At 34.3% G+C, this 27,993-nt stretch overlaps 1 pseudogene; it reads right to left on the bottom strand.

Moving 5' to 3' along the window:
- Window positions 1–3,642: 3,642 nt before the first annotated feature.
- Window positions 3,643–10,155, bottom strand: LOC102012984 (annotated as a pseudogene).
- Between the last annotated feature and the right edge of the window lie 17,838 nt (window positions 10,156–27,993).

The following is a 27,993-nucleotide window of genomic DNA, read 5'->3' as shown; positions in this document are numbered from 1 at the left end:
TCAAAAAGGATATAAAAGGAAAAAAGAATAAAAAAAAAACTTCTTGCATTGTTTTTCATACTTCTTTAGTACTGTAAAGTACTAAAGAATGAAATAAGTGAAGAATGAATTAAAACCCATGGTCATGAAACCTCACTATGAAATGTTAATTCTTCTTAAAAAACAAATGAATGGAGCTGCATTTTCAACTGTAAAGAATTTGGTGTGTTTGCATGTGGTAAGTACCTATTTTGTACCTGGAATTTATCTAAATCTTCTACATTAAATAATCTACAGGCGTCCAAGATTGAGTGGTAAGCCCGTGCATATAAAAGCCAATAGATAATGTCTTAGTACAATGAAAAACTAGGCATTCAATCCTTTATACTTTTACATAACTAATTTCACTGTGGACAAAAGCCTTTGGAAATAATTTTTTTATCAATTTGTTTCGTCTTGGTTCAACAAACATCTAGACTTATCTTCTTCCAACATGAAAAAGAAAATCCCACTGCTAAGCTGTTCCAGTAGTAATGATGCATCTGTATATAAACGTCACAAAAAAGACTAATGCAGCATAACTCTTCTGCAGTACACATTAAAGTTCTTAAGTTGGGAAAAATCCTTAGAAACTTACATTGTGGAGTAAAACTTTGGCATCCAATTAGAAGGAAGGTTGGTCACTAAATCTAGCTCAATTTTCTGAACATAAGAAAAAGATAACACTACTTACACTATATGCTTATCCTCTCCTTGAAAGGACTTCAGTCTCAAGACTTTCCACTAGCTGGGAAATCATGTGTTAGTACATAAATACCAGACAGAGTTTTGAACTGTCCATTAGTCCGTTTATTCACAGTAGATAAACCTGAGTCTTGGAACTATTCACCATAGTAATGGTAAAAATTCATCTGACATTCTGCACAGTTCTTTTTTTTTTTTTTTTTTTTTTTGGTTTTTCTCCGGTACCGGGAACTGAACTCACGACCTTGCGCTGGCCAGGCAGGCGCTTTTGCCGTTGAGCTAAATCCCCAGCCCCCATTCTGCACAGTTCTTAAGGCAATACTCTAAATATGAGATTCCTGAAGCAATTCATATCTAATGTTTGAAAAAGACCTGGACATGTTGGCCTAGTTAGACTTATGTCTGGGTATTCTTACTCCAGAAAGTCTGAAATCACAGTTAGCTATTAGGTCTGTGAGAGAAACACACTGTGAAAGCTGAAATTAAACAAAAATTGTATTAGAGTAAAAGACACATTGCCATTAATTTTCCTCTAAATCCTCACTCTTGCTTTGAACACACTTCTCATCGCTCTTGCCACTTTCTGAAGCGGTTTTGAAAGCTGTGCTTCGTGAATGTCTGGGAGGCCTAATCACAAATACAGTGAACGCTGACGCCAAGTGCCATCCAGTGGAGAGTGGCCTATAAAACACCACAGTGTCTGCTCACGTACCTTATGGACCAAATATTGCACCATGTGTTTCTGTCAGAATGACCATGGAAGGTAAAGTCTTGAATCAACTGAGGACCTGCAGGTAACAACAACAGTGCTGCTAAAGACCCTGAAGAGTAGAACTTCCAGAACTATTTCAGAAAGTGTCAAGAATGATGGAATAAGTGTGTTTCAAGTAATGTGGAATATTTTCAGGAGGATAAATGGCAATATATCTTTTACTGTAATACATTCTTTTGAATGTTTATATTTAGTATGGGCATGGTGGCTCATGCCTGTAATCACAGCACTCTGGAGGCTGAGACAGGAGGAACTTGCCCTGAGTTGGATGCCAGTCTGGGCTACATGGTGAGTTCAAGGCCACTCTGGACTCCACAGAGAGACACTGTCTCAAATATATATATATATATATACACACTACAGTTTTTTAGTCACATCACATATTTCTTCCTCTGCTCAGTTTACTTCTTTCTTTTTCTCCCTCATTACTTTTGGATTTGAGAGATACTGCTTAATAAAGAAGCTTCATATTATACTCCAACTCAGAAACTATGTTTCATGAGAATTCAACTACAACATATTATATCTGTGGAAAAAATCATGGGCATATTTTCATAAGATATGTATATTTCAGTGGATGATCTCTTTCTTTTTTCACTAGTTGTATTGTTACACTTTAGATGCACATGATGACCACATTCACAATAGGAGATCTGTACCTGTGCATGATACACTTTGATAATTATTTCCCCATTTGCCTCCCATCCATCCATTCAACTTCTTTCGGTATTTACAAAAGGTTTCTTTCCATTTTTTCCCTCTATTCTCTTTTGCATCCCTTTTTCCTTCCTTCATTTCCTCTTCCCCCTACCTTGTTCCCTTTCCTATTGGAATATTTTCTTCCTGTTTCCTAATATAGATTAAACACTTTGGTCCTTATTTGCCCATTTGCTTTCTCACACTAGAGAAACAATGCAATATTTAAACATCAATGTCTGACATTTCACTTCAGAGTATGGTCTCAAATTGCATTCAGGGAATGCATGTTTAGGCACAACTACTTTGGAAAGTGAGATGCTAGGCGTAGATCAATCCATCTTTGCATGGAGTAAGTGTGGAAGTTTCAACTATAAATACTGATTTGATATACATCTTTGTGCTGATAACTCAAATATGTTATTTTTCATGCTGGAAAAGGAAATATTTTATACAAGCAAAAGTACAACCCTATTACACTGTCATGCAATTTATAGTTCTTAGATATTTACATTGAACCCATCCAAAATTATTTAGTTTATATCAAGAAATTTAAGTAGAGATTTAGACTGAAGACATTTGTGATGAATTCTCAGCAATAAAATGCTGTGGACAGCATTGGAAAATTACTTGTTATGTTTTGCAGAAAAGTTTACAACATGTAGCATTCCATTAAAGACTAAGCAATTTTCACTATCATTGCTGCCATTAATATCCAAGATTCCAGAACTTGTATAGATCAGTGCATGCAAAGCCAATGCAGAAAAAAATTCTTTTTCTGTAAAATTTTGCTAATTTTATCAAAAATCAACATACAATGTCCTTCAAATTGTATAAAGACTGTTTGAGATCATAACATTCCAAATATGTGACAATATAATTTCATCCTAGCAGGTTTTTAGGTGTTACTAGTTCTCATGTTACTTTGGTAGAAAAGAGGAGAGCTGAATCAGCAAGTGTAAAATAAATATGTAACCTTTTGCCACTAGCACTTATGTTGTGCTGGGAAGCAGAAATATTCATGATAAGTAGTTGTACTTTAACAAAATATAATTAAGGAATGTTTTCCTATAAACATCTAATGGTCTCACATAAACTTTTATACAAGAAAAATTTGATCAGAAAAAAAAAGTTGAGATAGCTACCACAAACAAAAAGATGTATTCCCCCCAAATATATCTGCAGGCGTAAAAGGCTAGAGGCACGATGATACTGATATGAAAGATGTTGAGGACAGTATTTATTTCTTATTTTATACAACTCTTGTTCTTTGTAAACATGGTAATAGGCATGTGCTTAAAACTGTAATCCAGTGCGCTTGAAATAAAACTCTTTGTAATTATTTTAAAAGGCCTTAAAATTATAATACAAAACTCTGTGCTGTATAAGCAGTCCATCTGAATTATAACAATAATGTATTTGCTTTAATACACAGATAAAGTGTTTGGGAGTTATGGATCACTGGATTCCGCAAAGATCATTTTATATTGCCTTCTGCATCATTTTTGGTTTGGGGGTCTTTCATTTCATCACGGTAGTCAGTATCTTGGAGTTCTTCAGAAAATTCTTCTTTTCTCAGACACTGAATCAGTCTCAGAATCGTCTAAACTTTCAGGGGACCAGGTGAATCATCAGCAGCAGTAGCAGCATCACCAGCAGCAGATCAACATCAGCATCATCACCTTCTCCCTCACGATCTTCTACCTCCTTGAAGCCAACTCCACAGTGTGGTCGGTATCTTCCTGATAATTTACTGTGCATACTTTGCTGATATTGAGACTCCAGTCTTTCATTGTTTTTCTTGTCTTCTTTCCCTGTTGGGAAATAGGATGTTGATTTGTGATCTCCGATAACGAGAGGACCAGTGTGCCCTAATTTTCCTGCACCCGTAAAGCTGAGGGACTTTTGTTTTCACTCTTCACTGCTGCCTCTCAGTTGGTAGATCCAAGGTCATCGTTCAGGGAAGCTGAATGCTTCACCCTGTGTGTGTGAGAATCCCTGACATTGCTCACCCTTGGTGGGTTCCTGGCAGGAAAGGCGGAACACCTGGCTGTTCTCCTCAAGCCTGATACCAGCAGCCAATAACTCCTGCAAGATGGCCCCAGAACTCAGAGACCCTCGGGTACATAAAGAAATTTTAAGCAACTAATGGACTCTGAAGAGTATGCAAAATTGCTTAAAGTTATTCAGGAAATAGAATACATTTTCTGGTCCAGACTTGGTGGAACATGCCTGTAATCCCAGCACTCAGCAGGCTGAGGCAGGAGGATCGTTGTCAGTTCAAGATCAGCCTGAGCTACAAAGTGAACTCAAGGCCAGCCTGAAGTGCATAGTGAAACCCTTTCTCAAACAGATAAAAAATACATTTTCTGATTTATTTTAATAAATTTTGTACCCCATTTTAATAATTTTCTAAATTAAGTTGTCATAAATATAATGTATGCACTTATAGTTAACGCTTTACATCTTAATAAATTTACTGTGATGTTATAAAATTATGAACTATATACATGTATATTGTGCAATTAAGAAAGTTGTCACATAACTGCAAATTGATATTTAAAGAAGCAACAGCTACAAGTGAGATATAAATATATCCACCACCCTATAGTGGCTACATATTCCACTTTTTGATCCCTTTAAATTGGCATTTCCTCCCATCGCTAGGTCAGCACTGATGTATTTTCCATCACTCTAGGTTTGTTTGCATGTTCTAGAAGTGTATATACTGGAGCATTTGGTATGTAATTTTCATGGTTTAGTAAATAAAATTTAATTGTCTAGATATAAACACAATATATACATCTGGTAAACTGATGATGGACAATCATATTATTTGTAATTGATACTGCTAATCTTTCTGTGAACATATTTTTTATATTTGTATCTTCTTTAGTAAGTAAATTGTTCAAAGTTTTTGTACTTTTTTCAGTTGGGCTCTTTATTTACTTGTTATTGAAATTTGAGGATTTCTACAAATTCTGTAATAAGTTATTGATCAGATATATTATGCAAAGATATTTTCTTATATATTTTTGTCTTTTTTTCTTAAAAATATTTTAGAAAGAATCAAATATTTTATAGTGTACAAACTTCTCTTTTATTGTTCTTGCTTTGAGATGTATAAGTGCAAAATCTTTATCCTGCTCAACATCACAACTTTCCCAGAGCTTTCTTCTAATTTTTTTTTAAAAAACATAACTAAGATTGGGACATTTACCTGAATAAATATAAATATTTTATAAAAATAATAGGGAATACGTTGCACTATTTCTTATAAATAGTATTTTTTGGCATCAACACTAAAGAGCAGTCGCTTAAAGTAAGTAGTACTAACTGGGATTTCTTCAAATTTAACATTGTTTTAAGGATGTGAAAGACAAGCAAAAGGCTCAAAGAGAAGCTGTAATGAACTTTCAAGATTCAAAGATCAGAATGTAGAGCTCAGTTACAAATTAGAAAATAATTTCACAAATAACCAAATCAAAAGCTTATGTAGAGCAAAAAGCAAAAAGATACTAGACATCATCTAGCAGTACAAAATAAAAGAATGAACAAGATTCCTGCACATATACTTAAATAGCTTAAGTGACAATAAAATTTTTAAAAATCCCACCTTATCAAGACATTAGAGCATTTGGAACAGTAATATATTGCTTAGGAGAAAGTTAAATCACCCAACTGTCTTGGATATACACTTTTTCCACCAAGTTTAAAATATATATATATATTAAAAGCCCCAGGGCCCAGGAAGTTAGCTCAGTGGCACAGCGCCTTATATCTATATATTTCCATTCCCTTCCTTTTTGAGGGACATTTTAGATCTAAACTGTGATATTTTACCACTGGTCACCAAAAGGCTTATATCCATGTCCTTGTGAAAATATATTTTTCATTTCTAAGATGTCCATAGGCTTGACAGTTCTATTTTAGTCACCTTTAACCCATCTCTCACAATTTAAAGGAGGAGAGGTACGTTTTCAGTCACTGTCTCAGTGGGTTCATTGAGTCCCTCCAGGACATCATTGGCCATCTCCAAAGCAAAAATGGCATAGGGGAAAGTCTAAGAAAGGAAAACTGCTCAGAACATGGTGGCCAGGAAGTAAAGAGAAGGAGAGAAGACCAGGGGCAATAATGTGCCCTTTGTAGGTCACATCTACAGTGAACCATATCTTCTAACCAAAACTCTCCTTCCACCTCCAGACAGCACAGTCAGCTTCGTACTCAAGGAAAGAAGAATCTACTCATGAAAATAGTACCCCGATGATCCATCACTTTCCCAAAGCTCCATGGCAAAGTTATATTTTAAATATAAATCATAAAATGTACACCTCGAAAAATTCCGCATCCAGAGTATACGGCAATTCTCACAGCAAACTCTTGGATTTGAGCCTCTGTGACAATCAAGGAGTGTAAGATTTCCAGCATACAATTGCACAGGGAAAGTGTTTCAAGTACAAAAGGGAAAGATTGGCCAATCCATAGGAATCATACCAAGACAAAGTAAGCAGGACAAACATTAAATCCTGTAACTCTGCGTGCAACACTGGAAGGCAAGGGGTAGTGAGATATGAACTGCAAAGAGCTAAGCAGTCCCATCTGTATGGCCTTGTTGGTTGTGTACATGGCCTCTTGTTAGGGCTGGCTCTGGTCACTGCCTGCACCTTTCCTTAGCAGTCAATCCATATTCATCGCACCCCCAATCTACTGGTATTCCCAGTACACCTTTAGCTTCACTCTTATAACTTATCATCTCAAGGGCACATTTTCTTCACAGATCTTGTTTTAACATCTGTATCGAAGCCTCCCTGACTCTACAGCTCTTATACTGTTGTAAAACTAGGACCACATGGCTGACACTAAGGTCTGCTGCCAACTTAAGCAATAGCAGGATCTGTGTGGACCACAGCTACAGTAGTCTCTGAATATGTGGATGATTGAATTATGGACTGGCTTTCCTAGGTGGCAATCAGTAAACAAGATATCCTGTAGCTGTCATTGTGAAGCAATCTTCCAAAGAAATTTATGCTTTCATGTTCTCGAGTCTGCGATTGTGGAGTGTGGCCAATTCCTAATATATTTCAGAATCATCACTCCTATTTTTTGTGCAGTATATATATATAAATTGAACCCAGGGTCTTTGCAGTAAGTTAGATTCCCTAAAATTTTGATTTTATTTTGAGACAAGATCTCCCTAAAACTCAAGTTGCACAAGCTGGATTCAAACGTACAATCATCTTGCACTGTCTCCAGAATGCTGGGATGAAGGCAGGTGTGATAACACCTTCCCCCTGGATTCTTTTTAATGGGGTTCATCTTTTCAATTACCATATTCTCTTTAGCCCCAGCTTTACACATACTTTCATTTCTAACTAAACAGAAAAGTTCGGAAAATCATTCAGCTCTGTTATCTTCTCCTGCCTCGCACTATACCTCTGACTAAAAGTATTCGGCAGTACCATGTATTGCACACCCTGAATGTTGGGCTGCCTTAAAATTATTTTCATCACATCAGTTAGCCCACTATCTTTAAATTCTGTCTTGCACAAAGTCATAAAGCATGGCTCAAATGTAGACAAATTTTTCTGCAGAATGTAAGACACATAGCTTCTAGTCCAATTTTCCATCAAACTCTCATTTTCATCTGAAATACTTTGAACCTGGATTTTGCTGTCTTCATTATTATCAGCATTCCGTGAATTTTACCTCCCAACAGAATCATCTATTGTCTGAGATGCTTTTCTGTCCTGGCTGAGACAAAATACTTGACACCCAAAGACAAAGGGGGAAGCTTTATTTCAGCTCACAATTTGTAGAGGTTTCAATCCTCCTTTGGTTGGCTCCAAGACAGGGCAGCACCACAAAAGAGAAACAGTTCATGGTGGGAAGAAGGTAGCAAAGCAATAAAAAGTGACCACAACTCTTTCTATCCCTTATATCTTATACAAGCTGCTTAGGGTAGGTACCATTCACAATATTAATCCTAGTGCCCTTGAGACTAGCATTGCACCGTGAATCAAACCCAGTGTCACACACTCTAGATCCAGCCACTCTAGATCTGCCTTTTCTAGCCTCCCACTCTAAATATTTCCAAACTCCTCACAAACACCTGTTCTGAACCACATCATCAGGTATAGTCACAGCAGTGATGCCACTTTGCTGGTACCGGATTTTACATTAGTCAGCTAATACAGAAACTTAAAGGAGAAGAGTTTTATTTTGACTCATGATTTTCATGGATTCAGTTTATAATGAGCTGGATCCAGAGCAAGAGTTGCAGAAAGGAAGGACATGATCAAGGAAAGTGGCTTACCTTATGCTGGCCAGGAAGCAGAGGAAGAGCCATGAAGAAGAGTATGATCCTTCATGGCATATGTCCAGTGACGTGCCTCCTCCAAGAAGGTTCCACCTCCTAACAGCACAACCAAGGATGAATTCACCAAACGATGAATCCACTGAAAAGTAAATCTCCAGAACGCAACCCCTTTTCCAAAGCCACACTTCTGAATATGTAAGACTTTGGGGGGACATTTTAGATATAAAATATACCAGATCTACTTATTGTCTGTAGTATTTGTTAAAAATAGATTGGTTTACTGTTTGAGTTTTCATATTTATGTCAATGTTCTAGCTTTATATCATATGACCAGATAATTATGTTTAAACTTATAATTTATTTCAAATTGCTATATAGTATTCTGAGAAGGTTCTTTATTATTTTTCATTTTGTTGTTGCTATTTTTTTGTTTGTTTTTGGTACCAGGAATCAAACTCAAACTCTCACCTGCCAGAATATTATTTCATTGTTAAAATACTGTAATAAGTTTTTTTTATTTTTTTTTATTTTTTTTTTATTTTTTTTTTTGGTTTTGGTTTTTCTCCGGTACCGGGAACCGAACTCACGACCTTGCACTTGCCAGGCAGGCGCTTTTGCAGCTGAGCTAAATCCCCAGCACCCTGTAATAAGTTTTATGATTGAGATAACATTTAACATATAAAATGCTTGGTAGCAGAACAAATAGTGAATTTTTTTTACAAGTAAAAATGGCATTTAAAATATAAAATTATTAGCAAGTAGAATAAATGGTGATTTTGGTTTTCAAAAATAATCTAAGTAATTACAAATTACTTATAGATATGGCAGCATATTTTCTTATATATGCATGTCTGGAAGTAATTGCAGTATTAAATTAAATTATTAAGCTGGGCATGGTGGTACATTCCTGTAATCCCAGCATTTGGGAGGCTGAGGCAGGAATATCACTGTGAGTTCAAGACAAGCCTGGGGTATAAGGTGAGCTCAAGGCCAACCTGAACTGCATAATGAGAGCCTGTCTCAAAAAGGCAAAGAAAATAAAGTAAGTTATTACAAATTTTATAAAATTTTACCTACATAAAACATCATAAGATGGCATTAAAAATAAACTAATTGCATTAAACAATGTATTGACCCAAAAATTCTCCATATGATTTGAAAAAAAATAATACTTTTTATGTAATTGAGTATGTTTCATCCTTAATTTTAAAACACAGCATAAATAAAAGAGCATGATATTAGTCCTCCATAGAATATTACTGAGACTACATCAAATTTTGTAAACAAAATATAAGAATATAGAAAAAAGAATTAAAATGCATGTGAAGTAAAAGCAAGATCATTGCTTGGTTAACTTGTGCCACTGCTATGATTTCTCTCTCTGTTTAGCTCCAGGTTGTATTCTTTAAAAAGTTTTATAGACTAGTTTTTCAACTTCTAATTCTATAAACTCTCTTTCTGAGCACGGCGGACTCATGATCTTGGGTATTGTAAAATAGGATTGCTAAAATATTGATTTCCCAAATGAGCAAAGCAGGTGACACTGTGTAAATATTTTATGCTCTCTATTGTCCTCTGTCATTACTTTCTCATTGTAAGAAACACCTAAGGGATATAACGTAACTTACCTCACCTTTAAGTTTATCATGGTTAACAGAACAAATGGTAAAATGTTGTAGCTCTGCTTAAGTTCAACAAGAGCAAATTACTACTTATCTCAACTGTTTTCTTTCTGAATTCCCAAACAAATTGTTAGTTCTGCATAAAATATCTGAACGACTACTTTGAAGACAACAATATGCAGTATAACAACCATTGTTGCATTCCTGCCATCTTGTTCAGTGAAGCTCTGTATTGTTTCTAAGGTTCTTTTCTTTTTTCTTCCTTTTATTCTCTGTAATTGTTTGATCAATCTTGCATTCTTATATCTGGTAATCTCAGCAACTTTGTTGAAGATAACAATGTGTAATATAACAGCCATTGTTAATTTCCTCTCCTCTTGTTTTGCAATTCTGTAGTGTTTTTATTGTTTTTGTGTTCTTTTCTTTTTGTCTTTGTTGTTGTTACTTTGTTACTGTTTTTTTTCTCTTTAAAACGAATTTTAAAAAATAAAATATCAACCATCATACTAAAATACAGCTGTTAACTACATTCTCATGGAAAAATATATAGTTTTAAATAAAATGGCTGAAAATTGGTAATAGCAGCAAAAAATCTTGTAATAACATGGAATTTAATTGAAATACAATATGTATAAATTTAAATAGAAATTCTATGCATTATTGCACAGAAGTTGGACTCTCTACTATTGATATAATCCAGCATTCTTTTTTTGTTTTTACACCTAGCTTTCATCATTTTTTGTTTTCATTTCTTTACACTCTTAAAGCAGAAATTTTTAAAAATATTCATTTTTTAATTAAAGGAATATTCCTTTTAAATTAATTTAATAACTGTCTTAATATAAGCACAATTTCATTTAAAATAGCTGAAGTTTCAAAAACCAATTTATTAATGGTGGTACTTTTATATAATGGAATATTACTTAGCTATAGAGAAAGATAAACTCAAAGCTTTTACAGATAAATGGTCACAAGCAGACGCCATACTCATAAATGAAATAAACCAGACCTCCATGTGTAAGCAGTGTATTGTCTCACTAGTATAAGAACCTGAAAGAGTGAATAAAAATTAGCAGGTATGATAGACATTGTGAAACGAAAGGGAACTGTGAAGAGCAACTGAGATGAGGGAAAAGAGCAAAGAAAGAAGGGGAAATTACACATATATGTATATACAGGATAGCTAACATAGTTGTACTACTGACTTCTACCGCTTTATTGAAAGGAACAGTTAATGATTATTTGATCTATCTTGCATGTCTCTGTTTGTTTTCCTGAAAAACCACTTTGAAGATATCAATATGTAATACAACAGTGATTGTTAATTTCCTACCACTTTGTCTGTAATTCAGTACTGCTTGTATTGTTCTTATGCTATTTTGTAAATGGATGTCTGTTTGTTAATATTTTTTCCTTCTTTTATTTCTAAAATAAATTTTAAAAACACAATTTACTGAGGTCGTTGGTATTCTGCAATATTCTTAGATTTATCTATCCAATGTAAAAATTTATCCAAATGATGTAAAAATCTATCCAAATAGTGAAAATTTAAGAAATCAGTAATGTCCTTTTTAATTAATTATCAAAACATTTTCTTTACATTTAAAAATGGCCATTTCAACTGGCTACTAAAAATACAAATACTCATCCCTGAGATTGGTATCATAATTTGTTCTCAGCATTAGGTGGTTCATGCATTGCTCTGCTTTATCATGCATACTATTCACAATACATGGATTATGAGTACTTACCTAAAATTAATAATGTGAATGCATCACCCAGGGAATTCATAAATGGAATTTAAAATAAATTTTTCTGAGGCAGGATCTCAGGATATATTTCAAGCTGGCCTTGTATTTTTACAGTAGCTTCTTTTGCTCCTTCAGAAAGTGATGGGATTATAGGCATGTGCCATTATGTCTTGAATGAAGTACAATTTTCAATCTTATTTTAAGTGCAATGCAACAAGTAATGCACTGACTAGACTTTAAATTTGTCACCACAGCTTTGATTCATGTGGATGTAGCACTTTTTTACTATATAAATATCATCAAATATCAACACACTGAAAAGGGAAAATCTCAGCTAGTGTTATTTTAAAAAGTGTTTAAACCCAAAGACCCACAATTTTCCATCCAACAGTTTTTCAGAATCATTCTTCCAATCCATTTGGATCATTTGATTTTTGAAATAAATCTGATTCTTGCTGATTATAAAACTGTTTAATTTTGGTGTACTTTCTTGATGACAAAAATTTACTAAATGATAAATGCAAAAGGGATTTCATATTTTACTTTTTATATCATTAAGTATCAGAAACACTGAACTTAATCATTTCTAAGTGATTACTATGTCTATAATAATTTTATTGAATTTTAAATGTTTTAACTAAAACTAGAATTAGACAAATCTCAGCACATGTGCTTCAGGTTATTCAATTGTTTCCATTAAATGTCATTTAAGCTGACAAAATCATGTGATCAAAGAAAAAAATTATCAAAGATAAGATTTTAAAAATATTATACACAGAGTTAAAAGTTTATATATCAGGAAAAGAAAAACTTGTGCCCATGTTTGAATGGCAAGTTTATTGAGACATCATGAGATTAATGCAAGTTACTTTTGGCCTCTACCGTTCCCTATGGTGCTCAAAGTGGTGACTATTAGCTTCCAGGCATTATGTAGTATGGTAAACTGCTGAAGTGTAGGTTTTCTGGTAGTCTCTCTCTGTCTCTGTTATAGATAGATAGATAGATAGATAGATAGATAGATAGATAGATAGATACTTAAGTATATAATACAAATGTAAAGTTTCTGATTATTAAGAATTCAGAGTGAGAGAAAGAGTAAGCTAAACATTTAGGGAAAGAAAATAGCATTTATATTAAAACAGAAACACGAACTCTACTGGAAGAAAAAAAAGTAGAAATCTTGAAGACATATATGCAAACAGAATTCCTGAACAAAACCCAGCTTACATGGGAAATTCTACAAAGAATCAACAAATGGGCCCCTACCTTATTAAAAAGCTTTGGCGTAACAAAATAAATTACCAAGAGAGTGAAAAACAACCCACAGAGTGGGAAAAAAATCATAGCCAGTTGTCCCTTAGATAAAGGACTTCTAGCTAAAATATATAAGTAACTGAAAAAAAATCAGACTCCCTAAATTCAAGGACCCAATCCAAAAACTGGGAATCTGAGATAAATACACACATTTCAGATGAAGAAATACCAAAGGCAGATAAATATATGGGAAAATGTTCAACATCTTTGATCATTCAAGAAATGAAAATCATAACAACACTGAGATTTCATCTCACTCCAGAAAGATTGGCTATCACCAAAAATCAATCAAGTTATTCCCCTTCTGGATATCTTCCCAGAAGTAGTAAATACATCTTACCACATGATATGCTTGTACATATGTTTAGAGCAGCACAATTTGTCATAGCTAAATTTTAGAAGCAACCCAATTGCCTATCAACTGAGGAGTGGATAGAAAGGCTGTGGCGCTAAGTATTACTCAGCCATAAAGAAGGATAAATTTGAGCCTTTATAGGTAAAGGGATGCAACTCTAGAACATAATTATAAGTGAAATAAATCAGACTTACATTTGTAAACATCCTATTGTCTTCCTAGTGTGAGAAACTGAAAGAGTAAATAAGGCCCAAAATGTACAAAGGCCATTGTGAAATATGAAGAAACTATTCAAAGAGAGAGAGAATCTGGAATGGGAAAAAGGAGAAAAGGAGAAAGGGAAAATTAAAAGAAAATATATATAACAAGATAGTCAAAATAATTATACTACTAGTTTCTCTTATTTCATTGAAAAGAATGGTCTGCAGTAAGATTGTTTGGGCAATTTTTTCATGCCTATATCTTGTACGCTGAGTAACTACTTTGAAGATAACAATGCACAATGCATTAACTATTTTTACTCTCCTGTTATCTTGTTATAAAATTTTGTTTTATCTTGTTTCCTTCAACAGAAAATTTTTAAAAAGAAAAATAGCATTTATGTAATGTCAAATTTATTAGAAAATTGAGTTAGCAAGATACATTTGTTAAAATAGAATTAGAACAGCTAAAATATTAGTGTAAATTTCTTGCTATTCATTTTTTGATATGAGTGAAAAATTACTCAATATTTAAAGTTACTCAATTATTGAAAATGTCTCAACTAAGATGATTTAATGGATAAATTCTATTTCTGGTCAAAATGAGCCATAGGTTAATGAAAACAATATAAAGATTCATTCTGCAAAATGTTCTTAAGAACTAGAAAAGAAAACTAAATACATGTAATAAAATAAATCCCTATCATTGCATACAAAGTATCACAAGTCATTGGGAGAAAGGAAAAAAAAAACCGTTGATCTGTCTGGAGTTTCAGAAATACACACATACTGCTAATAGATTCTTTTTTTCCCCCACATATCAAGATATGCACAGAAAAATCTTCTAACAAATGTGATAGAGAAATTTTAAAGTGCTGAGATAAACCATATAGACCTTGTTATTCCTATAATCATTAAAATTTGTCTCAATTTTTAGGGGGAAAAATGTTGGATTTATTCATCACCCAAGAACCTATGCTTCTAGTTATTATCAAGGAGGTTTTCAGGCTAAAAATATAAAACCAAACAAGTTGGACCAACCTAAAGAAAAAAATGGGACAAGTAGGAACTACTTGGTCTTTATATATTGATTTTCTTATTAGTCTTGATATTGAAATTAATATTTTAACAGATCTATTTTGAACAGTTGTAATAATGTTTTTATGGAGATTAAAACAAAGACAAAATATGGGACCATTATATGAAAAAATGTGCATAATATTTTCCTAGCATTGTCATAACAAGTTACCACAGACTGTATACCTTAGAGACACAGAAATATATTGTCCCACTGCTCTGGAAATTGGAGTCTGAAATCTGAGGCTTAGCAGGACATGTTCCCTCACAAGTTCCTAGAGAAATGTCTCCTGGCTTCTGGTGACTGGCAACCCTTGGTTTGCTTTCCTATATGCTGCATCACCCCAAATTCTGCCTTCATGATCACGTGTTCACCATCCCTCTATGGTATGAATGAATTTGTGTGCAAATTTTCCTCTTTTCCTAAGCATATCCATCTGATAGAGTGGGTACTTAGCTATAAATAAGCTGAAGTTAGGAAACTCGCATCAGGGTCCTAAGAAGAGGGAACCCTGCTCATAGACAGTAGCCTAGATTTGCTGAATGTGCAGTCCCCAGAGTTCCTGAGACTTGCACATGAAACCCCCTTGAAGTCCCCTCTCCTACCTAGTTTTATACCTTCTGATCCTACAGTCACACCAAGGGCCAAACATCTTGTTGACTTATGGCCACCTGCCTACAACAGTTACACCTTATTTGCATGTATTTGCATTGCTACTCTGAACCTATTCCACGGGTTTTTCAGGCAAGTTTGTTCCAACTAAGACCATGTAAGTGCGAAAAACACCAGTTCCCAGTGCGAAGGCGAGTCCACTTGCCAATTGGAAAGAATGTCCTGTAGTTACAGCCCATGACCACTCCTCCAGGTTCTAGGAAAAACAAAAGAGACACCAAATGCACACTTCACTGCAGTTGCCACCTGTGGGCACTGCCCCCTTACAATGTACTGCATAAACACTTGGTCCTTCGTAGAGCTGCCACTTGGATCTCTCCAAGGTGTACTGAGCCTACAACCCAGTGTTTCCACCTCTGCAGCTGCCTGCTCTTCCTCCTCAGAAGTATATTGTCTGTAATTAATAAAGCACTCTCCTAAAATGATACCATCCCTGTCTCTCAATGAGCTTGTTTGCTGAGCCTACAACTTTCGACTTAATTTCTCAGGACTTTGGAAATCTTCTTTAGGAGGATCTGAGAGCCAAGACAACCTCACAACATAGATTATCTCCCAGCCGAAGATGATCCCAGATTTTCTGGTAACAGCTTTTCACTTAGGGCCAGCCCTAACCTAGTGTGAGCTCATCTTATTTAGATCTGTAAAGATTGTATTTGCAAGTAAGTTCATATACACACTTGCTGGATGGAGAACAATTATTGAGGAACATTACTGAATCTAGTGCAAATTACAAATTAGAAAATTAATGCAGATCATTGTAAATCATACTTATTATACACAAGGTTGCATAATATTATTTGAAAGCAAACAGTGTTATATTAAAGATGGGTATTGTAAATCTAATGTAATTGATGAAAAGTGGTTTATATAAAAAGCAATGGAAAACAAAATGGAAATCCACAAGTAATTTATTGCACAGAGGATAGAATAAAAAGAGGAAAAACAAAATCAAAATACTACCAAAGAGTACCAATATAAAACAACTAGCATGATTGAATATGAAAAATAACATTAACTACAACATCCAATGTGTAAATAACATAAACAGTTTAAATAAAATACAAGTTCACAATGAGTTGGATAGAATAACTTAATTAGTTTTGTCAGCAAATATACTTTATAAGCAAAGGAAGATCTGTACTAAAAAATAAAAAATCAAGTAGGAACAGAAAAAGAGATATGGAAGTAATTAAGATGCATTTTGTACATATACCAACTCCCCACGAAGAATGAAATCATTACTTGGTGCAACATATACTACTAGAAAACAAAAACTGAAAGAAAAGACTCAGTTGTGACCTTGAATTCCCTTGATAAAGGGAAAACATGTAAGTTTAACACTGGTAGAAAAGATGAATCAGTGAAATTGAACATAGATCAGAATAAATTATGCAATCTGAGGTAGAAAGAAGAAAAATCTATTTTAAGAAGCCTCCTGGAAGTGTAGGGTGTCACCCTATGAATCAAGATACACATAATGGTGTCTCAGAAGAGTGAAACAAACAAAAAATTAAAGAAATAGTGCCTGAAATCTAATAGCTAATGAAAGATCATTAACATATCAGTCTAGAATTATTATAAACTCTAAGTAAGAACGTGGCACACACATCCACATCAGACAAGTCATCATCAAAATTTTGAAAGAACAAAAATTATTGAATCTAGTCTGAGAGAAATAGCTCACAGTGAAGAAGCCCAAATCATTTTGAGAAACTAAGTTCTTACCATAACCAGTGAAAGCTAAAGAAGCAAGTGGATGACATGTTGAAATGCTACAATAAAAAACCAGAAAACAATGACAACCACTGTCAACAAATACACTCTCTAAAGCTATATATTCAAAAGCAAGGATAATAAGAAGACACTCCTACATAAACAAAACTCAGAGAATTAGTGGTTAGTCCACCCCTACTATAACAGTTACTAAAGGAGAAGGTTTACACTGAACGCATGCCAAAACAGAGTAATTCAAGTCCAAACAAATGATGAGCATCAATAAAAGAAAAAATGCGGGCAATTAGAAAAGACACTAAAAATTCTGTATTATTTTCTCTCCTATCAACAGGCATATTGTGCAATTACATAAAACAATATGCATATCATTCACATTACTGGGCTAGTAACATACACAAATACAAGATATTTGACAGCAATAGCACAAAACAGGACTGGGAGAACTAAAGTGTACCATGGTGAGAAAATGGTAGCACAGAGTAACTGCAATGCACAAGGACAAATGAAAAGAACAGGAACAAAATAAATAAAAGGCTGATATAATTAATTCTGTACACGCTTGCCTGTCATCTCAGTACCCTCAAATATAAAAGTTATAAAATAAAAATTAATAGAAATATTTGTAATGTATTGTTATGGTTTGTGTCTAGATGTCCCACCAAAGCCTCATGCATATGTAGGTGTTTTTGGAAGGGGCTGAATCTAGACTATGTGACTGATTCATAGTTCAACGTTGGGATTAAGGGTGGGTGATGGTTGGATCAGTTCACTGATTGGATTGGCACCAGCCTATTCCTGGTAGACTGGATACAATATAGGAGACAGAAAGAAGACTGTCTGGTTTTCTCTTGTTGCTTTTGCTGTCTTCTGATGCCATAAACTTGAGCTGAAATCTCCACAAATTTCTACATGTATGTCTACTGCTGCATGGTTAAAGACATGGAATATTAGGCAAATGAAATAGTAAAAATACAAATGTACATAATACTATAGAGTACACCAACATTCTGTTTGCTATCAATTCAGTTGTACAACAGAAGTGTTATAGGCAGCTGAGGTAGATACAAATATTATAGGCAATCAGACGTGGCCAGGCCCTGGAAAGAGCCAATATGGAAGACAAGATACCTTACAAATGGAGAGGTGGAACTTGTTTCAGGCCAAATCTCAAGACCAAAGACTAAACAAATACACCCACACATCTCCCTAGGAATGGACATCAGGGATTGATATTCTAAATGGGCAGCAGTCACCTGGAAGAGTCATTGACCCAACCCCTTACAGGAAAAGCCCCTGTTCTGTATTCATGCCCGACTGCTACCTGACTCGCTTCCCCATTTGATCCCGGTTTAATCAATTTTACCTGAACAATTCTTATTGGCTGACCGTAGTTTTGTCCATTTTTCTCCTACCTTGGACCCACCTCATCTCATGGTTTTGCTCTATAAAAGTCCCTAGAAAAGACAGAGTCTTGGGTAACCCACTCGGGCCCCTCTTCTGTCCCTCTCTTGGACAGAAGCTTTCTTTCCCTCAATAAATATATTCTGCTCTTAACCTCCGTTGTTCCTAAAATTCATTCTTCGATCTTAGAGAACACGAACTCGTCCCAGATATCATTCAGGTTGGGAGTTTTTATTTTCCTGTATTGGAAGCATGGGCAAAATTTTGCTTCCTTTCGCCAACATGACTGCTACAATCTGCCTGAGAATCATGGAATAAATTAAGTTTCTCAACCGAGGCACCACTGTACTATCCATGCTTCAGCATGTACAAAGCTCCCACAGCTATGCAATGAAAGCAGCTGCACATGTATGTTGCTATATCGTTAACTGTCCAGGAACTGTCTTGTAAAGACAGTGGACTGATGACTGTCAAGGTCTTAGTGTAAGATTTAGAATAGCCTGCAAAAGAATGAGTTGAATATTTTAGATAGAAATTTTCAACAACTCGGGGCTGGGGGTTTAGCTCAGCGGCAAAGCGCCTGCCTGGCAAGTGCAAGGTTGTGAGTTCGGTTCCCAATACCGGAGAAAAAAAAAAAAAAAAAAAAAAGAAATTTTCAACAACTCAATTGTGATCATGATGACACAGTTCTACAAACTGAGTAAACCATTTTGTTATACATTTGAATAAATTTTATTTTGCATATGCTATTCCACAAGGAACTACAAAGGACATTTTTTCTTTGCTTTTTGGTGCTAATGATTAAGCCCAATTCCTTGCATATGCTAATCTCACATTTTACAAATGCCCTGCAACCTCAGGCAAAACTGATATTTCCTGAGGTGAAAAACCTCATGACACTAAAACTTTTTAGGCTGTATGATCCAGGAGTCCTTTATAAAGAGGCATTTCATAACATTTTTCAATATCTACAGAATTAGCCATGATTTTTGATTTAATAATCTCAAACATTATAATAAAAATAGAACAAAAGAAATAATCAACATATCTACACAATAAGAATTTTAAAATTCTTTTTATTTCAATTAGAAGAAATCAATACCAAAATAACAACAACAAAGACAAAAAGAAAACAACACAAAAACAGAAGGAAAAATGGTACAGAATTTCAAAACATGATGGGAAATTAACAGTGGTTGTTGTATTGCATATTGTTATCTTTAATGAAGTTACTCAGATTACCAGATGTAGGAATGTAAGACTGATCAAACAGTTAAAGAGAATAAAAATAATAAGCAAAAACATTAGAAACAATATTGAAAGAATAGTTAATGATTAAATTTTTTGATCAATTTTGCATGCTTATATCTGGTAATGTGAACAACTACATTGAAGACAACAATATGCAATATAACAACCATTGTTGAATTCCTACCATCGTTTTAATAAAAATTAGGATTTTTCAAAACTTTCAAACTTCCCAAAACCTAGTAGGGTAATTCCATGCTGTACAAATGAAAATAACTGAATGTGAAAGAAAGTGATGGCTTAGTTACAGTCATAAAAATTAAAAGTTATTATGGACATAAACTGGGCATCAAGTATATTTCTTAAAATTCTGCTTCTGGCATATAACTTTGCCCAAGATCCAGTAAGGTAGTATTTCATATAATTTTAATATAATCTAATTTTAATAGTAGTAAAATATAGCTCTGCATTTTAGTTTTAGTGTAATGTAACTCTACTTTTTGGTTATGGTTGATGATAGTCCCAGAATTAATGTGCTGAGATCTTGGAATCCAGTATGGCAGTGTTGAGGTGGTGGAAGCTTTAGGAGGTAGAGCCTAGTGGAAAGAAATTAACCCTTACAGAAAGGTTAACATAGGTCCCTGAGAGTGGATTGCTCTGCCTGAAGGAGTTAAGTGGTCTCAGCTTCACCTTTTGCTTCTTGTCTACTTTCCTGGTCTATTTCTATGGTCACTCCAACTCCAGCATTATACTTATGAGGCTCTCATCAGTACCAAAAAAAGGCATACACTTTTCTTTATAATGAAGGCAGTTTAGGTATTTTGTTATCACAATACAAAATGGAAAATATATAGTGCTTTTCAATTACACAAAATTTGGTTCAGTATTCTGTTTATATGGTCTTCTGCTAATATATTGTTCTGTTTATGTAATCTTCATTTTAAAACCAGTGTTTGTCTTCAATACATTTAAGATGACATTGTTTCTGATATTTTAGAGGCATTTTACAATTTCTTGTTATGGATGTATGCCCTTCATTGATCTAATTCACTTGCATGTAACATACCATTCTGTTTATTAATATTTTTATGAAATTGCACAAATTAACAATTAGAGCAATGTATAAAAAGACAAAACTATTCTCTGATCTTATCACTCACTAAACCTTAAGATAAAATGTAAATATGTCTTGTGCTGATAGTTAGTGATTTTACCAGAATGTTCAAAGGCGGATTTTCATACAATGATTTCACCACTCCATCTGGATGTCAGTGCTTATAAAATTACATTGACTGCAAAATGTGTCCAGGTTTTACAGAGGTAAAGAAATAAAAGCCATATATAATAGATAATTTGGTAGATTTATTTTATAGTACTGCCTTTCTTTTCCTTTCTCTATACATATTTAGATATGTATATGTATCAACAAATATTAAACATGAACATGTAAATGTGCAAATATATTCCATAAACAATTTCCCGCTTCAGTAGAAATTTGCTAAATTTTTGTATTATATTTTTATAGTGTTTCACTGTTAAGAGAGTCATGATAGACTTAAAGTTTGCCCCATCCTTAAAGTTTCAAAGATTTTTTTCTTCCTTTTCTATTAAAATTGCACTTAAATATATATGTGAGCAAAATCCGTTTGACTGAGAATAAATTGTTAAAATTACTAGATTGAAATGTAAAAAATATTTGAACGTTTGAGAACATTTAGTTTTTGTTAAAATACTCTAAATAGGTATATCCGTTTTCAGTACAAACAAATAACAGATGTTTTCTATCCATAGACATTATAGATGTAGGAATATTAATGGAATATTCAACATTTAATCAGACGAAGGAAAAATTGCCTATTTAGAATACATAATAATTTTGTGTAGCCATGAGGTTTACCTGAGGCATGATAATGCTAATGGAATATGTAACAAAAGCAAATATGAAATTATACAATACTGAATAAGCATGCTTAGTGTGTCCTTATTACTTACATGACTGAAATTATGAGAAGTCACATATATGTATGCATGGTTTTCACTACCACTAACTTTGAATTCTATGCCCTCTCAGTCTCTACCTGTTCCTCCCTCCTCACTGACACACAAACACACAAACATAATGTTAGCACAATCACACCCAATGAAATATGTGAAAGTTAACACATGTAGAAGATGCATCTCTGAATTATTGTCAAACACATATTGTACATCCTTACTTAGGGAACTTTATAAAAGAAATACTGCTTTGAAATATGTTTAAAAGATTTTCATCATCAAGGTGGTTATCATATCCTAAAGCCTACATAAAGAATTAGACATTTTCAAATGGTTGTTGCATCTTCAAATTCTGGCATGCATTTCATATGCTGAGGGAGTTATGCGAAAGAAGGTAAGATCCATTTACTTTTGATGGATTTCTGTCGTTTGTGTGTGTGTGTGTGTGTGTGTGTAGTGTGAGTGAGACACATACAGACAGAAAGCAAGAGAGAAAGGAGAAATAACACTTCACAAATGAGCAAGTGAGATAATTCATGTAATAACAAGTTTTATGAGAAAACATAAAAGTGGTTGGTAGACAAATATAAGGAGATTTCCTTGAAGAGGTTACAAAGGGTAAATTATATATGGACATTTAAGAGTTATTTTGAATGAAATCATACACTCTTGGAAAGGTTTAGCAGGGAAATGACTGCTTCATATATTAATCAAAACTGGCTGTTGTACCAGAAGTTCATCAGGTTTCAGACATGTGAAAAGAAAATAATGACAGGTATGAGGGTGCCTTGCTGCAGTACTGACTAAAATCTATGAAGAGTTCTTTAGAATAAAACACTGCACTTACACAAACATACTTTACTATCTGGCTTCATGAAATTCCAAACTTAACTTTATTCCCTATGTGTTCTGATTTCCTACCAAGCAGTTAATGCGACACAACCCTGTTTCTCCCATAGTCCCTAAATGTTGCTAACTTATGTCTTAGTCTGGTTTGCATGAGCATAACAGAATAACTCAGGATGGTACTATATAAGGAAAATATGTTTATTTAGCTCAGAGTTTTGCAGGTTGATAGTCTCACTGTGGGTATCACCATCTGCTTGGCCTTGGTGAGGCACTTTTGGCTGCATCACAAAATGGCAGACGGCGTTAAACATCAGGAATCATGCCAAGAGTGGCAAGTGGTCTGTGAAGAAGAAGGACTCAGTGGAGGTGCCAGGCTCACTTATAACAACCCGCTGTCATGATAAATAACTGGTCCCATGAGACTTAACACACTCTCATAAAACAGACTTGGACCACTTCTGAGGGTGGTGGCCACATGACCTAATTACTATCCTTAAAGTTCCCATAACAGAATTCCTCAATAGCATTACTGTGGGGATTTTAACCTCAGTATAAACTTTCACCAGGGGCTGGGAATTTAGCTCAGCAGCAATGCACCTGCCTGGCAAACGCAAGGTCGTGAGTGCGGTTCCCGGTACCAGAGAAAAAAAAAAAAATTTTTCACCAGAGCACATCACACTAAAATCACACCAACTTACTTCCTCTTGCTTAATGTCCTCATAATTTTTTGCTTTTTCACTGAAGTTCAAATGGGTTTTTATTAAGATAAATTAACAAACATCAAGATTTTTCCAGCCACCTTTTCTGAAGCTTAAAACTCAATAGAATCTGATCCATGTGCATGCATATGTAAAGTAGTACATCCTAACACAAACAGAACTGCAGTGGTGCCTTTGCCAGTTAACAGAAAACCAATTTTTCTTTTCTCCAAATGTTTTCAAAATTTGAAGTTCCAACTGTTTGCTTCTCAGTGGAACTGATCCCTTGTGTCTAGGGACATTAGAATTTTCTCCCAATAGTTCCTTAAGAAACTGCAAAGTGGACATTACCTCTCAGAAAAAAACAAAACAAAAAAAAACAGGACTAATAAAGGAATCTAGGGTCTGTATCTCTGAGCTTTCTGATATTATTTTGTATCAGTCAGCTTTCCCATGGTTGGAACAAGTTACTCAACATCTTAAGGGTAAAGAGGCTTAATTTCTTCAGGGCTTCAGAGGATTCAGTCCAAGGTTAGCTGAGTCCAAGGCAGAAACACCACAGCAGAAGGGAGTGGCAAAACAAAGCTGCTTTGTTAATGGCAGCTGAGAAGCAGAGCAGGAGAACAGCACCAGAACGATTTGGAACCAGATAGTCTCCAGGATCATGCATCCATGACCCACCCAGCCATATCCAGATGTGTGCTTTGACTACACTGGCAAATCACATCCCAACAAAGTTGCCAATTCACCTTAAACATTACACTTTCCAATATCTGTATGAAAGTAATTTTAATGAATTAGTATTAATGAATCATGTATTTATATGTGACTATATATAGACTACAACACTTTGTAGATTATAAAAGGAAAGAATGCTATCAAAAATTATACCAAGTAAACAAGAATAAATAAGACCTTTTTTTTTTTGGTACTGGGAATCAAACTCAGGACCCTGCGCTGGCCAGGCAGGCACTTGTGCTGCTGAGCTATATACCCAGCTAGAACTTTCTATATAAACTCTGTACCATAAATTTCATGAGATGCTCATGATAGTATAAATTGAAATATCTCAATAAAATAAATATTTGCCTATTAAACAGTATTTCTTGACAAAGCTAGTAATTGAAAATTTAGAAGCTAGGATCAAATTATATTTCTTCTATATCAACATAAAATGTTTTCCAAAAGCCTTTTCTCATGGTACTTAGTAAAAAGGATATGACTAAAATGTATCTATTGTTCAGTGTTGAAGAATTAAAGGTTCTTTTTGTATATACAACATTTCAACCAAAATATTATATATCGTTAAACAATAAGATAGCCATAGTTTATAAATATTTATTTTAAATTACAGGTTTTACTCTGAAAAATAGCATTTTTAAAATGTGAAATTAAAACTATATTATTAATTAATTAAGGATGACCGACTGTTTTGACATGTTAAGGTATACCATGGTAGATGAAAATATTTTACATGCTTAACCCAAAATATTTTGAAAATAAAGTCATAAAGAATCACATTATCTGTGCTTCAGGCTTTTATTAATTTAGCTATGCAATACTACATTACAAAAGAAAACAAAGTGAAAAAATATAAAAAGATACGAGAATAATATGCCTCTAATTTGCAACCCTGGTAATAGAATGGTTTACAAAATAACATTGAATAAATGACATAAAGCTCTTTGGGGGATGGCATATTGCCACATATTCATCATTACAAATATTGCTGTTTGTGTGTGTCTGTGTGTATGAGTGTGTGTCTGATGTGTGTACACACGTCTGTATACAGGTGGTACAGGACTTTTATAAATGATAGTCAGTTGCCTGTAAGTACATACATTTACTTCTGAGTTCTCTATTCTGTCCCACAATGCTATGGGTCACTCTTTACTCCAGTAACATGTTATCTTTCTAGTGTGTTTGGAGTCAGGTATCGCAATCCCTCTACCTTCATTCTTTTGGCTCAGAATTTTTACCTAAGCCTAACTATGAGTTGCAACACTATGTTGAAAAAAAGTGTTGAAAAATGAAGATCTTACTCTTTTTCTAGATACTAGAGGAAATGCTTTTACCTTTTCTGTGTTTAATATGAATTTTCTGTGGGTTTCTCATATACTGCCATTATTGTATTGATGTATGGTCTTCATACCTAATGTGTTGCATTTTATCAAGAAATTATTTTAAATTTTATCAAATACATTTCTGTGTTTATAGAAATGATCATAATATTCTGTTGATATATGTTTATTCTTTTGTTTATATTGGGCCATCTTTGTATTCCTGGGATAAAACCTACTTGATCATGGCGTGTAATCTTTTTGATGTGCTGTTGGACTCAGTCTCCTATTATTTGCTTCAGAAATTCTGTATCTATGCTCATCAGGGATATTTCTGTGGTGTGCCGTTGCTGTCATATCTTATCTGTTCTTGATGTCAGGGTGACGCTGACTTCATAAGAAGAATTTGAAAGAATTCTCTCTCATTTCAGATAGCTAAAGAAGACTCAGTGGAAGCTTTTTGTACTTTTTTATATTTCTCTGCTGATACTTGCAAATATGCTGGGATGGACAGCTTTTTTGGTTTTCAAAGATTTGTTTATTTGTGTGTGTTTCCAGTGCTAATGATTACATTTTTTATAGACAGTTGGTACATGGATAGAACACATCTTAATTTAGTTTCTGACCATTTTCCCCTCATCCCTTCCTGTTCCTTCTGTATCTTGGTCCCCTTCCCATTTGCAAATTCTCTGTTTCCATTTTATTCTTCCAATTCTTCTTTCCCTCCCCTCCTGCCTGCCTCCTTTCTCTGTTCTGCTTCCCAGTTGAAAAAGGCCTCCATACTTCCATTTATCTGTATTATTGTTTGCTTTATATTTGTAGTTTGGGGTTCTCATATAAGAGACCATGCAATATTTAAGCTTGTATGTCTGATTTCATTTACTCAATATTATGATCTCAAATTGTATCCATTTACCTTTTCATACATTAAGCTTTTCCTTCATTATGGCAGAGTATCTCTGTATTGCTTATAAATACCACATTATCTTTATCTATTCATCCTTTGATGGCCATGTAGGCCATTTCCAAGATTTAGCAACTATAAACTGCTGCTGGACACATAGGTATGTATGTATCACTTTAATAAGAGGACTTCAACTCTCTCGGTAAAATACCTAGATAGGAAATAGCTGGGTCAAATGGAATTTCTATTTCTAGTTGTTTGAGGAATCTCCATCATGGTTGTATTAGTTTATATTTGTAAAAAAAAAAAAAAAAAAAAAAAAAAGTAGAACGTCCCTTTCTACACAGCCTTGCCAACATTTGTTCTCTGATTCAAAGATGATAGTCATTCTTCTGAAGTAAGATATAATGTCAGTAATGTTTTACTTTGAATTTCTCTAATGCCCAGTGATGTAGTTTTTTTGAAGGTACTTATTGGCGATTTGACTTCTGAGTAGAGTCTATTCAATTGAGTTGCACATGTTTTAATTGAGTCTTTTATATTGGGGAAGCCTACTTTTAAGTTCTTTATATATTTTATGTATTAGTCCTCTGTCGGACGAATAGCTGGCAATAATCTTTTGTCTATTATGTAGGTTGTCTCCATATTCTTTTGACTGTCTTCTTTGCTGTGCAGAATCTTTTTAAATTTTATATGATCCCATGTGTTGATTGTTGGTTTTGTTACTTGTGCCACTGGGGTTCTGCTCAGAAATTCCTTGCCTATATGTACAATGTCAAGAGTTTTACATATTTTATCTATCAGCACTTTAAGTGATTGATTGATTGATTGTTTGACTTTTGATACCAGAAATCAAACTTAGGACCTCGCACTTATCAGACAGGCATTGTGCTGCTGAGCTATATCCCTGGCTAAGTGTTTCTTTTAACATTTTCTGTGGGTCTCCTACTAAGCAGCTATACTGTTGATGTCACCTATCTTTTTTTGAATTTCTTATTAACCTGATGAATTGGTTTTTCTTCTACCAATGAATTATATATCTGTAATCTCTTATATGTTGCTGAGTTCCTCTCAGATTATTATTTTGAATTTTTTTTAGGCATTTCATAAATGTCCTTTGCATTGGTGTCTATTACTGGAAACTCTTTGTGTTCATTTGAATGTATTCAATTATCTTTCTTTTTCATGTTTTTATACTCCTTTGTTTATGTGTGTGCATCTCCTGGAACCATGTAATCTATCAATATTATAGGGTTGTTTTCATAGTGAAAGGTATTCTTTTTCCTGTAGATATGTTCTAGGGTGCTGTTTGGGCAGAATATGTTGGTTATGGTTGTGTACAATAACTTAGTCTTTATTCAGTATCTTCAGGAATAATAAGATCTGTGATGTTTGCTTTTCTCCCAGTGGCCTAAACAAGACCTTTTGCAGGCTACTTCCCAATCTACCTGAGTTTCAGCTTTCTTAGCCAGTTGCAGGAAGTTCACTGGTACCTGTGGGAAGAGTGGAGCCTGAAAACATGCAGGGTGGACCTTGGACCTCATCTGTTTCTGTGGGTGGATTCTGATGGGGTGTGCTCTGAGGACGGTGCCACACATCGGCAGG

This window comes from Chinchilla lanigera, unplaced genomic scaffold, assembly GCF_000276665.1.
Source record: "Chinchilla lanigera isolate Chin_1 unplaced genomic scaffold, ChiLan1.0 scaffold00027, whole genome shotgun sequence".
Taxonomy (NCBI): Eukaryota; Metazoa; Chordata; class Mammalia; order Rodentia; family Chinchillidae; genus Chinchilla; species Chinchilla lanigera.
The sequence above is the reverse complement of the archived record's forward strand: the minus strand, read 5'-3'. Positions and strand labels throughout refer to the sequence as shown.